The sequence below is a fragment of the Synchiropus splendidus genome, chromosome 14, assembly GCF_027744825.2.
Source record: "Synchiropus splendidus isolate RoL2022-P1 chromosome 14, RoL_Sspl_1.0, whole genome shotgun sequence".
NCBI lineage: Eukaryota > Metazoa > Chordata > Actinopteri > Syngnathiformes > Callionymidae > Synchiropus > Synchiropus splendidus.
In genome coordinates, this window is record NC_071347.1 from 13,859,453 (window position 1) to 13,874,068 (window position 14,616).

General features: G+C 41.0%; 1 protein-coding gene and 1 long non-coding RNA gene across 12 annotated transcripts in view; one reads left to right on the forward strand and one right to left on the reverse strand.

Annotated features, from left to right (window-relative positions):
• Positions 1-338, reverse strand: part of pclob (piccolo presynaptic cytomatrix protein b) — a 46,549-nt gene extending 46,211 nt beyond the window's left edge. For 10 of the 11 annotated variants that reach the window (XM_053886427.1, XM_053886433.1, XM_053886431.1 and 7 more), the window contains exon 1: positions 153-337. The gene's annotated coding sequence lies outside the window, so the exon portion shown is untranslated. Of the gene's footprint in view, positions 1-152 lie in introns of all 11 variants that reach the window. The other variant, XM_053886434.1, reaches the window with a different exon arrangement.
• The window catches only part of LOC128771195 (uncharacterized), a 54,820-nt gene that overhangs the window by 34,444 nt on the left and 5,760 nt on the right, over positions 1-14,616 (forward strand). The window lies entirely within an intron of this gene.

Here is a 14,616-nt window from a genome sequence, read left to right on the forward strand (position 1 = left end):
ATCGCCAAAAAAAACACCGCCGATTCCTGTCATCGTAGCATCCACGGAATGGCAGCCCCCCTCTTCCTCCCACACTGCAGCCGAGCCTCCTTCACCCTCCACGGTCACAATGTCAAACTCTCCGCCGCCGTCTTCCGGCGACAACAGCGTACCTTCAGCCGCGGCTCGTCCGTCTCCCCATCCTCCGGTCAACTCCGCGGATGTTCGCGCTGCGTGATTCTCTGATAGCCGAGGGATGGAGGGCACGGGGCAGCAGATAGAGAGCTATCAGCAGCCTCTCCGCCTCCTCCCTCAGTGCGCAGGCGCCGCGCCTGACAGGTGATCACAATATATACTGTATGTCTCGCGCAGAAATCGAAAATTTAAAACGACGGTGATCACGTGTGACTCATCATCAAAATGTGTCCGTCACTTCTTGCGCGTTCCTCCACCGCCGTTGACACATTCCTAACGTCAGACTGGCAGGAGAACTGCACTGCTCACCCTGGAGGGTGATTCCCATGAAAATGGTCCCTGATACACTTTGAATTTCAGACTGTCAATATCATAACGAGTGATGAATGGTATATCAAAAGCCACGTGTGTTCAGTTACTCGATTTAGGATCGATAAACCCCATTTGAGTTCGACTACAAGTGATATCACTGCAGTTTCAAATGCTTATAATAGAAGCTAGAATAATAGTCTAGTCGTAAAATAACATATATATAACATAGCATACATATATACTGTGTATATATATATATGCCGTTTAAAATGCTTATAATGGAAGCTAGAATAATAATAGAAAATAACATATATATAACATAGCATCCATATATATGTATAACATATATATAACATAACATAGCATATATATGTATTCTATGTTTATATATATATGTTATTTTCACGACTAGACTATTATTCTAGCTTCTATTATAAGCGTTTTAAACTGCATTGATATCAATTGTGTGTGTATATATATATATATATATATATATATATATATATATATATATATATATATATATATATGATCAATCTGGATTCATAGTTTACCCTCAGTAACATTTGTGTCTCTCTAAATCATCACGCTGAAAGTGATGGACGATGCAATCTCTGTTGTGTCTCCCGCACTTCAGAATGTTTTATTTTTATTTTTTATAAATCATCCTCTATCTGTGGTCCAGGCACCTACGCAAAACTTCCAGACTGTGCATGCTATTTAGCGCTCGCAAATGGGGATGCTGTGTAGGTGTCTGCGTGTGAGTCGTGAGCTCTAGCATGCATGTATAGGAAGTAAGCGGAGTGATTCAATGGATGTGTGCTGATACACAACCGCCATCCATATTTCTGGAGGTGGGAAATGTGGACGGTACTGGTCTTAACTGACAGACAATATTCACATGAGTCCGAGACTAGCCAGTTATTTTAAGCATCACCGAAAATTAACTACTAATAACCTTTATCTTTGCGGTTAAATGATAGATCTTATGACCAACTTGTTCACCATTCTAGTAAGTGATTGAAGGATATATCGGGGTTAAAACCTATGTAAGGAATATTGTTGCCCCCATGACTTTATGAGTGGGTGCCCTCTGGTAGCCTATACCTGATATGGTAAGAGTGCTTTGTAGGTAAAGTTGCAGCGTCTAAGATCTGATGTCGTCCCCTTCTGTCAAGTGGCATAGTGAAGCTACAATGTCGCTTCTGTAGTTTCAGCGACTGAATTACACAGAAGAAAACAGTACAAGTGCAAAAGTCCCTGCAATGTAACTAAGGTTCACGTTCTCTTTTAACTGATGAAATATGAAGGGCATAAATTATGACTCTGATTCATGAAAAAAAATGTTTTAAATCGTAAAAAAAAAACATACCATTAAAAACATCTGGAGTGCAAAAATCGTCATTTTTTTCCTTCCTTTCGCCAATCATTTGCTTTGTCAACCTTTATCTGTAATTTCAAAATACCAACCAGACACACAATGCCTTATTTTATCTGCTGTTCCTTCTTCTCTCTGACTGGGAGCCAATGACACTTTGCTCAGTCGTTTTTATTCACATATATAACAGGATGTCTCATACCATAGGCATCGTCTCAAAATTATTTGCGGCGTACCACAAGGCTGTATTTTAGGTCAGCCTTTAATTACATGTGTAGCCATTTATCAATATTTTAAATTGAATAGTATTGAAATTATAACACAATACAGTATATCTCTGTTTCAAACAGACACACCAGTGGCTGTGAACCATCGGGATTTACCTCAAACACACAAACAGGGTCCTATTTAGTAAGTGGTGAGTGAGATGTGTGGGAAGGATGCTGAACAAGTGGTGTGTGGGCGTGTGGGAAGGTTACGTCATGTGTGATGTCTGTGCTATGGGATTGCTTCGGTATCTCTGAGCACGGAAGCAGATCTTTCTTCGTCGACACACAGGAAACAATAGTCAAGCAAATCTCCATCTGGGGAGCTTTAGACTGCTGCTGGTGTGCGCAGAGATGGAAATCCTCTTAGTGATGCACAACTGTTGTTTTAGCAACGTTGGGAGGAATATTTGTCATATCATGAGGAATGAAATGTCCAAATCTATTTGCACTTTGTTGCTCAGTTGTCACCCTTTTTTTTAGAATTATGGATACTTGCTTTAATATCTTAAATCCGCCCAGATTTATGATGTTAAAATACAACTGCATGTGGACAGATTATTCAGCACAATGGAGAGAATTTTATATTTTGGAAAGGGCCAGAGTCCTGTGACAAATGACGAGTTGTAAACTGAAGTTATTTTGTTGTTATTTGTTAAAAGAAAAACAGGCTGGAAATGATGATATTTTTAAGATCATTTCAACATCGGAACAAGACTGTTTCTTAAGCTATTTTAAAATAGACGGCAGTGTGAAAAAAAGTGTTTCCTTCCATGGAGTAAGGCATGTGTCAACTGTATTACATAAGACAAAGCATTAGCGGCCCCGGCAGCGACACCAGATGCATCATGCTCTTTTCCTCCTAATACCTACTGCCTGGTTAAATCAACAACTTTGCTCTCCACTCACGTTCCACCCCCACACTCTCCCATTCAGCTAAATCCTCCACAGCAGACAGCTCATGAAAGTGTTGGCGCATATCACTCACGCAGCGACAGACCCCACCTTGCAGGCAGACCTTGTGCGTTATAAAGTTAGACTGAGTGGGAAGGAAACAAAGCTGAAATATGATTTCGCTTCTCCATGTTCTCTTGAGGGTGTAAAAATACTTTCCCCACCATATCAGTTGTTATTGGATTTTATTTGTCCAACACTTTCCTCTGAGGAAACACAAATTCTGAAATCGCTATGTGATCTATTTTCCGGCAAGGTAGAATTTCATCTAATTCTCTTTTGTCTTTAATGTTTATTGAACAACAAGGGGAAGTGGATGTGAGAAATATCTTTTCAGATGAAAGTGAGAGCAAAAAAGTACCTTATTACTTGTTGCGTTGAATTAACCCCTTCATGCCTCTGAAACAAAGTGATGTACTGAAGCCCCGCTTAAAGACCCCATGAGACTTATCATGTGAAAATGAACCAACATTTGGAGGTCTGTTTAAAATGCATCGAACATAACTACATAGTCTTGCAGTTAAAGCATCAATTTATATGGTTTTATTTTATAAATATTATGTGACCTAATTACTATAGTGATTGACTAGCAACCTGTCCTTTGTCCTGGTTTCCCCCGTACCTCATTTTTAAAATCTTTCTCCCCTCAACAGCCTGAAGAGATTAAATTAGATGATTTCACCTTGTGAAGTGTCATGTTTTAGTTCTCAATTGACACCTTATATCGAACATATCCCTGTATTTTGGTCGTGCAATACAGTAATACATCATATACTGTAATACATACAATGATCCAACATTTTCTCAAGAACACATCTTGAAGGTTTTTGCCTTGTCTCAGTCTTGGGCAGACTGGGTCTGGATTTTTTGTCTGGACGAGTTAAAGCCACAGCTGCTGTAATAGAAAATTGCCACCTGCGTGCGCTGTAATATTTGTGCTCTTTTAGCGAACCATGTTGTGCCATGGTGAAGAGAGGAAAAGGAGAGTGTCGCCGAGTCTGAAGCTCGAGAAGCGAGAATAAAGTAATGAATTATAAGACTCATGTATTTGCGCATTTTACATGAAATCTCGTTTTTTTCCAAAACTGGAGTCACTCAACAAAACTTTTTTTTCCCTTTTATTATATAAAAGTCGTATCACAAATAATGATGTACAACCGCAGCTCTATATTCATCTGCATCTGAAACATGACACTCTTTTTAATAGAATTTGTTGATGCTGCTTCATGGGTATATAATGTGGCTCCTTGGAAATACACCTGCCCACAAGCTCTCTAATGATATTATGATGGCCATGAGACAGTGTAATGGATACTAAGGACAATGATCTGATGAACTGACTGCTGCCACTGATCGACACTGTACACGGCTGTGAGCAGGATTTTTAATGTGTGAAGCTACAGCAAATATGTCTTTATTAATGCCGCTTCCTCTTGAGGGATTGATCATGTGAGCGCTGTTGTTTTGCCGTGACGCAGGTGATGACACACTTGTGCTGATGATGCATACAAACAGCTGCTGGGGAGTTATTTTCCTAAACTGAGCAATGCTTTCTGTCAGGTTGCACACGTCGTGCTTAAGGGCGAGCATGAGTGTGCATTTACTGTTGTTAGAGTTTTTGAATAGCGGTCTAAAAAGTGCCATATAAATTAGTACTATAGAAATACATATTTCAGGTGCGGTTGCTTGACAACCTCTTTGGCAAGTTGGAGCAACAAAGTGGTGATGATATTTCTACAACTTTTAAGTAAATGTTAGCCTTTAGACATCATTCATCCGTTTCATTGATGCTGACATGCGTGAGCTACTTGCTGAAGAACAGCTGATGGGAATATATGTTGCAAAACATTCTGAGATTTGGCTGTATCAGGTCATATTTAATGCATTCGCAGTCTGTCAAGTTCCACCTATAAATAGAAAGCTAGGGTGCACTAGTTTTCATTTTTGCACTTCCTCATCTGCTCAGCCTAGTTAGAAGGAAAAGTTAGTGGTGAAATACTGGCTAACTTTTTATAAAAAAAAAGATGAAGATGAAACTAAGAAAAAAGCAAATGGCAGAGCAGAAAACAAGCAGAGCAAGAAAATTTCAAAGATGAAGCTTCGGAAGTATAAGAAGATGAAGCAAAACACATTTTTTCACATCACAAATAATGACGGGGGGTTCGCCTTTTACCTTCAATCCCTCCACTTTAAAGTTGAGTTCAGGTCAGTGAATCTGATTCCAGTCGGGGGTTGCGTCTGACGAACTTTGGCCTAATCAATTCCTCTGCTTTAATGATATTGCTCAGAGAGGAAGGTTTGTGGCTGTTTAGGGCTGGTGCTTATAGATTTTTATAATTGGATTTTTAAGACTCTTAATTTGGAGGCATAAAATAGGATCATGGGAAGGAAAAAAAATAGACCGGCGAATTATGTCGTCCTTAATTCATTTAAATAAGAAATGTTTTTGTTCACTGGTCTATGGACAATGAGCGTTGGCATTGAATAAGGAGTGGAAATGACTTTATCCATCTCCATACCTACACAAAGAGCATTACCATGGACTCTTAAAGCCTGAGGAAGGTCAGCAGGAGCGTCTGTAGGAGACCTTCAAAAGTCCAAAAAGGTAACAGAATAAATTGCCTAGTGCGGAGCTCCATGTCGGATTAGGGTTGTACAAACTGTATTTTTAATTTATTTAATACCCTCAGCAGATTAAAGACACTACAAATTCAAACTTGAGGTCCTGCCAAAGATTAGCCTCATGACATGAGGACTGGAGCTGACACGCTAGCACTAGCAAGACGGAAATGTGCCATTGCTTTTTTCTTTTAAATTGTGCCAACACTGTATACAGAGAGATCCATCGTGACACTTGACCAGGCGCCTCTGCGCTTCAGCACAGAGCCATTAGAACGACATCACTTGGATGCAGTGTTTGTATTCTTCGTTGCAGAGTTGAAACCAGCCGCTCCACATCCATCTCAGGCTCCCTCACTCACTTTCTGACTCTCCAATAAACAGGGCTGCAAGGCAGTGCTTATCTTGCTCTCACTTTAATTAAGCCGACATGGTCGGGCGTAATGCTGCATAGCCGACTCTTTCTCAAATGTTTTTTTTTTCTTCCTCGGATGAGACTGCAACTTTCAGACAGCGCTCATTGATGCAGTTAAATATAAGCGATTCACAGCAACAAGAGAACGTAAAAAAGACACACCTCTGTCGTTGACCTTTCAGGAACGCAAAGCAGTTTTTTCCAGGCATTTTTGTTCGCGGAGCCACCAGCAACTGTTGAGTGGGTACCTGCATGGAGTTCTGGGTCTCTAGGTCTCTGTGACTGTGTTTGAAAGGGTCATCGTGTAATCTATACAGTAACCCGATCACGCACTCTTCACCAGTGTCATTAAATTTACATATCTCGCCAAAGGAGGGGAAAATATGGACACACCACCAAGATGCAACCAAGCACTGACAACAAAAATATTTTTATTTCGTGATTTCAATTGTGCTAACAATACAAAGATCGTATCAATATTGAATCACATGGCTGTATTTCTGCCCTGTGGTTGGAATGCTGTGTGTATGTGCCTGTGAACGTGGCCTGTGTTTTGATTTTGCTCTTTCTCTGTCAGCATCATGCAAGAGGCGCTGAGCCTCTCTTACTACCCTCGTTTTTCCTCCATCCAGTGACCACTGCTATCTGCCTTGCTAAAAATACTCTTAAAGTCACAGCATCTGCAAGTCATCACCCGGGCCTAATCTCTGCTTCTATTCTTATCTTCTTTTATCGCCCTCCCCCGCTTGTCCCTCTTTTTTTATCTGAGAATTACAAGGAGATTAAATGTTTTCTTTTTCGTCAAATCACTCAGGACCAGAGAGCGTAGATTAAAAAATGAATCTAAACAGGGATTTGTTTGAGTATTTTGTTCAGTATTTGTCAGCCAGTCTGTTTTCTGAACGACTGGTTGTCTCACTTTTTTCTTTATATCAAAATGGGAGAAAGCACTCAGCGAGCGCAGACATCCACCCTTTCAGGTCATATGATTTTCAGTTGATGTTATTATCCTACAATTAAAGCTCTTGAAAGACCGTAGGCCTCCAATGTGATGGTTAGTTGGCGCAGGGAACACTACTACTTTCAAGTGTAGTTGGAATGGAATAGAGCGCACAGCAATATTAGCCACAGCCACTGAATTTAAGAGGGAAAATAGCTGAACATGTCTATATACCGCGGGAGCAGTGGTCCTGTCTGCAGCGTAGAAAGGTCAGTGGTGCACAAGGCTTAAAAATGCATGAGGATCACTTCTAAACTCGTTTTGAAAACGGGGTCCAGCATGGAGACTGACTCATGAAACAAACCGGGCAATGTTCTGAACTTGAATCATGAACCTCTTACATCTTTTATTTACATTAAAGTGCTCAAAACACGCTGTTTTGGCCCATGTGTATAGCTTCTGACACCACAGCAGGTCTCAGCTGCTCCTTCTCATCTCCGGTCCTCAGCTTAGTTGGTGGAGCTGCTGACACGCGAGTGAAAACAGTGCATTTTGAGTGCTTTAAGGTAAATAATGCCATTGGCTTGATGCGACTAATCTCAATATTTTTGCAGCATGACGCTCCTAGCCTGTAAAAATCCTCATATTAGTCGCATCGTATAAAGGTTCAGACAGAGAGAAAAAAGTAACAGCTTATCCAAGTAACATCCGACTTACGACCTGCTTGACTTACGTCCACCCTATGACCACGGCCAGCAGATGCTTTTTTATTCAGCAGATTTGTTTATGTTCAATGTGTGGCACCGTAGCATGTAGCAGCCCGGCATCACATGCGACAGTTACTGCAGCACAGTATCCCAGCATCTCACTCTAACACAGTGATGTACCACTGCACTAGTACCTATAACCCTCGCGTTGGCTATTTTGAATGGCATTCGACTTGCGTCTACTCTGACTTACGACGGAACCGATCCTGGTTCCCTTTTTACTCCTGTGACGTGCTGCCCATGGTCGACCACATGCTTCATTCGAAAGCCTAATGCAGCATGCTGCCTTCAGTGTCAGCATAGGACGCAGTACTCCACTTCCACAATGTCAGTTTGCCTTGGGAGTGAGGATCGGTTTAATTGATTTGGTTGTGTTTGTTTTATTTTGCCAAGTTTCATTTTTTCTTAACTGACTTGAACGCACCACATCATGCATGTCTCTCTATAAGAGTGAAATTTTAAAAAAGGGTGATTCAGAACACCACCGAAACCATTCATCATCATTGAAGTTTGTTTATAACTTTAGTCTTTGTACCAAGCCAGACAGATGAATTCTGGCCAAAACATAAGCACCGTGGCTGATCTTATTATTCCACATTCTTTCATCAACTCCAGATTAGTTCGAGTCTTGCAGGAGAGACGACTAGGCAGAAATGAAAATATCAGGAGGGCATTTTCATGCAAATGTACCTTCGGAAGTTTAATTCAGGGCCGACTGAAAAATCATCTTTATATAGCACCGCTAATTACAGGCTCCAGCTTCAGCTGATGAAAAATAGCGGGGTAATATTTGCAGATATTTTCTGTTGAGGTCTAGACGGCCGCCTGTATATAATTGACGAGGTGTAAAAGAAGATGGGGTTCAGCACAACCTGACTCCAGCCTTACTGGTGCAGTGCCGGAGTCAAATTTGCCTATCAAACATGTGAAGCACCCATGGTTGTGGGAGGGCGCTGATGGATCCTCAAACGCAAATTCATTAAAATAAAATGAAAAATCAGTCATGACAATAATGAAACAAAAGAGAGGGGAAAATGGATTCTCTGTTTCATGATATGGTTACATTTTGCATGCTAACTTTCATCGTACGTACAACAGCAACAAACCCTCAAGTGTTTTGAGCATTTATTGTTTTCACTGGCTGAACAATGAGACAAATCAATGTCTTTTTCAATTTTAAAAATGTCACGGCTCGGTGTAAAATTATGAAACAGCAGATGACTGCGTGTGTGTGAGAGAGCTGTGGGTGTGTGTGTGTCTGTTTGTGCAATGTTATTGAGTACGCACACTGTACTCAACCTGCACGGGGAGAGGATCCATTCTCTCATCAAATATTCACCAGCATCCACAGGCTCCCAGCTGCCTGCTGCTATGATGTGCATTCTTCTGTTCGTGTGCTTCTTTTGTATTCCCAGAAAAACCCCTCATGGAATGTGTGAACAGTTCATTCGCAACATCGCCCTTTTTCACGCCGGCTTTACAGAATAAGCTGACACACCATCATGGATGCAGCGAAAAAAAACAGTAGCTAATTATTTTTGTTGTTTCTGTGCATGTGGGGACCCAGATATGAATGGAATTTCAACATAGAACCTCAGCAGAATGTTCTCTCTTCATTTTCCAATAGGGATCATGCATTACTCTTGGTCATGTCTGTCTTCCTCATTGTTGTCTTTTCATTCAAACATTTTACTCCTACAACAGTCTTCAGCTGTTGCAGTGCTTCATGGGACTTGCAGTATGTGTGTGCTATATATACGGTAGCGATGGGTCGATGAGGTTTCATAGTAGTAGTGTTGTGTTTCATGAAACAGTGTCCTGATTTTCAGAGACCACAGGATGGCACTGTCTGCTGCAAAATGTTTGGACCTGAACAACTAAATGAAACCTCTATCATTTCTAAACCAAGAGCGTCATCTAGTGACCTCTGAAAATTAGGACACTGTTTCATCAACCCTGCAATACTGTTTCATGATACCTCACTCGCCCATCACTAATATATGGTTATGTACATAGGTTTTCGGGTCCTGCAGTCCAGTCAATTGTCAAGCCTAGTGTAGCACTTCAGCACCTTGTGATCCAAACACACTGCTCTTTTATAATCCTACCTTTGTCTGTATCCTCAAGCAATAATGTCCATTAATTCCACTTTAAGTTTGACCTTCTTTCTCAGCATTTGAAGCTGAGTGTTGACATTACAAGCGACCACATGATTATTTAGGCATCAGTGTGTTAAAGTCAGCACATAAAAGGATAAAGGTTGATGAAATTAAATGGAGTATTTCATTTTAATCCCGACTTTACAAGGAAATCTTGTCTGCACCTGACAACATTAAGCTGTTTCCTGTTTTTCAGTGAAAGGTGGCGTCTAATTGTCTCCACACTTGATTCGTAATGAAATTCGATGTCATAACACTCTCTTTTAGTTATTACTAAGCAGTTTATTTTGTCTGTTGCCGCCGCACGTGTCATTTGTTTTTGAGACTGTTTCACCAGCTGTTGGGGTTGCAGCGGTGCAAAAGTCACCATGACGTAACATGAGAGAGGGATAAAGAGGGGGATTAGAGGGGAAGAACTGCTTCCACTGGGACGGAAATATGCTGCATACACCCAGATTAATGACACAGCAGTGCTCTGTGTCTTCAACATCCATGACTTGTTGTGTTTATGCAGCTGTATCTCACAAAAAAAAAATCATCACACTGTCAGTCCAACAATCAAAAGACATGGTTGATAAATTCATTTGGCAAATAACTTAAAATGAATGCCTTTTTAAGTCATAAAACCAAAGATATTTTCACACTGAACTCCAGGTATGCGCTCCAGAAAGGTTGTGGTGCTTGCTAATGCTGACATATTGTTATATCTTCTGTTATTATGAAAGACAAATAGCAACAAAAAAAAAAGTGAGCTCTGAATAACCTTGACTCATCTCTCTCCCTGCTTATTCATTCATTTTGTCTGAATTCTTAAAGATTTTGTGTGAATAGTTGCTTAGTTTGAGTCCTTTTTAAATCAGGATTGGTTTTCCCAATTTGTATGAAGCACCTTGTGTTTCTTTTGAAAAGACAAATCTTCATTTTTTCTGTGTCTTCTTCATTTTTGTTTCAGAGGAATTGCCCTGTTTTTCTGATTGTCATTTAGTTATCATCCTCTTCAGTCCCTGACATAGAGTACATTGGAGTATTAACCTTCCACAGATTCCTACAAGAAAATGCAGTCTTGAATGTAAATCACAGTGACCTGGTTGGTGCTTGAAATTGCAGCCCATCTTATTGACGTTGTGGGTCGAAAAGGCAGTATTCAGATGATCCAATTGTTGTACACTCATAAGTTTGCACCTGCCCCACTCAGCCTGAAACTGAGCCCAGGTTGCCAGATAACACAGAATAATTCAAAGATATGTCCGTCCCTTGGGAGCAGAAACTCTAAGAAGAGGCTCGTGCACCGCTTTTCCATCAGAAGCATTTCCTGGTACACCTCTCTCTCTTGCTCTGCTCTGACTTTCATTCCTTTTTTCCATTTCAGGCTCTCCTCCACTTTCACACTTTCCCCCTCACTGATCACTGAATCACTCTGCCTTCTCTGCTTTGCCTCAGAAGAAGATGAAAATAGGAGTCAGATGATTTACACGTCCCTTTACTCCTGGTTGCTCAGATGTCCTCTGCAGCTCGTGTGTGTATGGTGACATTTATGTGGATGATGGATGTCTGACTTGTCTGATGCACACTTGAACTCCGTCCTCAGGTCAGGACGTATTTAAAGCATTTTTTTTTTTTTTTTAATTCGGAAGGTCACAGTGATCAAAAATGGCCCGGGTGCCTATCATGTTCATCTGCTGGTGTTATGGCTCTGTGACTGGTGCGATAACAAGTGTGTGTTGACACTGCGCTGTTTGTTCTCTCGGAGCCAGCAGAATACATATTTAATGTGTCTTTTACAACTCTCCTTTTCAGAGCGCACAATACACTTATAAGTGGCAAATCGTAGACATTTTTGTCTTCGATTTTTCTGAATGTTACAATATTTTTTGTAGTGTCAAGTTCTAAAGTATTTCATACCGAAGTTCTTGACTTGTTAAAGAAGAGTCGCATGTCAGCCTCTTATATTTTTACCTGAACTGGACAGTGGGTCCAGTCTTGTCAATGCAGTTTTAACCGCCAATAAATGCATCTAGCTTGCACCGTGGAGAGGTGGGGAAACTTCTGGCCTAGAGGGTCGTAACTCGGTTCTCTGTGTGGATCGATTTCCAGTTCTAGCTGCCATGGAGTCTGAAAGAATTACAGATGAACTGGTTAATCAATAGGAAGATTGACGTTGAGCGCCTGAGCGGATGAATTACATATATGGTGTTTGAGTCTGCATGAGCTCCTCCTGCTTGAGAGGGTGAGAAGGTGAGTTGTCTTCAAAGGTGGTTATGCCCTAGGATGAAATGGCAATTTATCCAGTGTTGCATCAGATTCTGTACAATGTATCTGAGTCTTTATTTACTCTATCCTGGCAAACAAATATTTATTCTGAAGTGAGAGCTCTGTTTCACCTGGTAGAGATAATAGCCATTTGTCTTAGTTGCCATTGAAATACAGAACCGTCCTGAAACCGTCCCTTATTGATCTAATAAAGGACACAATATATTCCATATTTTGAGGTGACACAACGCAAGGGTGCCAGATTCTAATGTCTGTTACGGCAGATAGTAAAAGAACAGGAGCAAACCCTCCAAGAACTGCCACGCTGGAGTGTGCACAGCGACTATCAAAGCCACTAACCAGTTGTGCAGGACAAAGGCGTGCAGTTCTTATATAATGTTTTGTATTCAAGTTGTGGTTAGTTTCAAGGTTTTGGGGTTGATCTGCTTTTGACGTCTGAAGTAGATGTAGTGGTGGTTTTTGGCGCGAGCAAACCTTGCTAAAAAAAGGGGTGGACGTCGAAGCTTCAAGTAGCGCAAAAAGAAACTACACTTGGGATTAAACTCTTTTTGCTGGAGGTCGTTTTTTGTTTTTTCAGTAGCATTGAGAATTCCGAAGCCCCTGAACGTGTCATCTACATGCATCCAAGATAAGTAGCTCACCGCTTTACTACTAATATTCCCTGTTTATGTTAGCTTGAGCAGCTCATGCAGCTTGATCTACGGTGGCTTAAAGTGGACAAAAAGTAGGTCTCACTGAAGCAGGACTCATGCAATATATTTCGTCCAGGCGTCCCTTATTTCGCAGAAAAATGAGGGACATCCCCTATTTTGCCACAGGAAAGGTGGCAACCCTACTTGCTGTATCACCCATTCATATTGAGTATGTTCCTGTGTGCCTCCTAGCAGACTGTGCTCTCCCCACTCTATGGGCCAGTGCAGCAAGCTTTGCAGATGGTTTACCTCGCTACATGTTTATGGACATGCGCTGCATAAATCAGTGTTCGCCACTTGGCAGAAACATAAATTAACATCTATGTAAGAGAAGAATTAGATGAAAGGCATCCATTGATCAGTGGCACAGGTGTTTGTATTCTAACAAGGACACATGAAATTTAAAGATTCTGCTTGTCAACTTCCTGGGAGCTGCTCCGGGAAGGAGAGATAAACTGCAAGTAGTTAACCCTTTGCTCATGTGCCGATAATGCAAATGCAATTCTCTCATAGATTTGTTTTTGCTTGTTTTGGTGACGACCCTGCCCTTTCATTTCAACTTGAGCCAGTGTTTTAGTAAACAAACATGACAGTCCCTGCTCTCACTGATAGCAGCTGCCTTCACTTATCAGAGCTTCCATCCATGAGGAGAGGGTTTATATGATGTTTAACCTTTACCCAGGACGCTGCCGCACCTTCAGCACCAGGAGATAAAAATGAAAGCAGATTTATGCTCTGCTTCTATGTTAATAATTTCACCTCATGAATAGATATATAAACATTTCTGAAGTATATTTCAAAGGAAGAAATTGAAAAATAAATGTGTCAACATTATGCTGCAACACAAGACAAAGAAGCAACAAAGTCATAGACACGCAAACAATACATTCCTGTGGGAAGTGTTTTCTGTTCAATGCGAACAATTTTCTTGTATCTGTCCAATGACACAAAAGATACTCATTGCAGTGACAATAAAAGGCTCTCCTCTTCCCACACTGTCCATTAACTCGAGTGGCCTTTGACCTTTAGATCCCTCTGTAGAACGCTCAACAGATTTACTGCATGACATTACACAAAATTGGCTTTTTGAACCACCAGATTTATGATGTGGAAAACAAATTTAAACTTCTAAAATTGCATTTTTTTTGTGGATGCAAGAGCCTTTTTCACACTTAATATGATGTGGCCCATTCGGATGCTACATGGGCCATTGACCAGCAGGGTCTAAGGGACAAGGCGCTGGTGTTGAAAAGAAAGCGGCTGCGTGGGGCTTTGATGGGGAGGAGAGCAGAACTGGTTCCGAGCAGGTTGCTATGGTAGCCATGTGGATAAAATCAGCGACAGGCATTCCATTCTCAATTGCCTTCAGCATCCCACTGCTTACATGGACCCAGACAGAATACGAATTAATTGGGCGCTTGGCCAGGAAGCAAAAGTATGTTTATTTTCAGCTGCATCAGGGTTTTATAAACTCTGGTTTTATAAACTGGATTGAGTGAACAGCTTAGACTCTCACCACATGTGATACTTTAGATTGATTTGGAAGTATTTTGATCAAAACGCAGATAAACATTTACAGTATGAGACTTCAAAATGATGAGTATACTGTATGTCCTGACTAGTGATGGATAGATGAGGTTTCATGAAACAGTGTCCTGATTTACAGTGG